The sequence below is a fragment of the Mixophyes fleayi genome, chromosome 1, assembly GCF_038048845.1.
Source record: "Mixophyes fleayi isolate aMixFle1 chromosome 1, aMixFle1.hap1, whole genome shotgun sequence".
Lineage (NCBI taxonomy): Eukaryota > Metazoa > Chordata > Amphibia > Anura > Limnodynastidae > Mixophyes > Mixophyes fleayi.
Genome location: NC_134402.1, coordinates 438,030,557 through 438,032,098, shown reverse-complemented (window position 1 = coordinate 438,032,098; position 1,542 = coordinate 438,030,557).

Sequence of the window (1,542 nt, the reverse complement as noted above, 5' to 3'; positions counted from 1 at the left end):
TCTTGTGTATATTGCTTTTTGTGTCCACTGGCTACCAAGACTGTCTTTCGGGTATTTACTGTATAGTTTATTATAGTTACGTACAATAAACTATACACCTGGTTACAAAACCCTGCCATGGTTCACTCACACGACCACAAATACATGATACAGTGCTCGATGAGAGATGGAAAACTAAAACTGCATTTGTAAACAAAAAAATATTTAATATTTACTATATTTAAAGCAGCATTCGCTGTTAATCGGCACATTTTGACTGAACCGCTTATTCCTGTTGGCAAACTGCACCCGAAAAAGGGGTTACCCTGTTTCTGTGCTATTGCACCTGCAAATGTTTATAGCTCACCACTTAAAAATGGATGAATTGTTTCACCCTGCTGTATTAATACCAAACTATTATTGCACATCAATGCAAGCCTTTACGGCCCCTTCAAAGCATCACCTTAAATTAAAATAGTTGATGACGTTGCAAAAAAGACACCAGTCCATCAAGTTCAACCTATGTTGGATCTCCTGCGATCCTGCATTTATATTTGAAATTGATCCAGAGTAAGCAACCGCCAATCTGTTTCAATTGTGAAAATCCCCCCAGACCCAATATTGCAGTCCTATTTTTTACCCTATATCCACTACTATCCTTCATTTTAATTAACGGTCGTATCCCTGGATACACTTTTCTGCAAAAAATTTGTCTAACCCCAATTACTTTTTTATTTACAAAAAGTCCTGTACCCACATAACTTATTTTCTCCTATAACCCCATGTGAATAAGTAGTTTTGCTCCAGCATGATTTAACAAAGCACATTAGAATAAATCTAATTTAACTGTGTTGTAATATTTTATTATAATATCCTAGCAGCCTAAAGGGGGGGCGGGAAACAGTGAACCAAAAAGTAAAGTCATGGGCAGCACAGTGGCCTAGTGGTTAGCACTTCTGCCTCACAGCGCTGGGGTCATGAGTTCGATTCCCGACCATGGCCTTATCTGTGTGGAGTTTGTATGTTCTCCCTGTGTTTGTATGGGTTTCCTCTGGGTGCTCTGGTTTCCTCCCACACTTGAAAAAACATACTGGTAGGTTAATTGGCTGCTATCAAAATTGACCCTAGTCTGTCTGTGTGTGTCTATATTAGGGAATTTAGACTGTAAGCTCCAATGTGGCAGGGACTGATGTGAGCTAGTTCTCTGTACAGCGCTGCAGAATTAGTGGCGTTTTATTGATGATGATGATGTCCCCCATTACATCTCCACTGTGTTATATTCATTTTCAGATGTTTTATTGACACTTTTTACTGTGTTTTAGTTATTTACAGCAACTGGGACATGATGCCAGACAACTAAGGGCTGCCCTATTGTAGTAGTAACACTGCTGCAGGCTCTCTGGCTTAGCTGACTAAGCTTTCTTTATCTAGCCCAAACACGCGCAAGGCATCTCGGGACTGGTAGTTCGCGCCGGACTCTGGGAGAGGTAGGACGCCGCGCTGAGCGCGCCCCTCCGAAGACTACGAGTCCCGTGATGCTTTGCGAGCGGCCTATGAACAAGT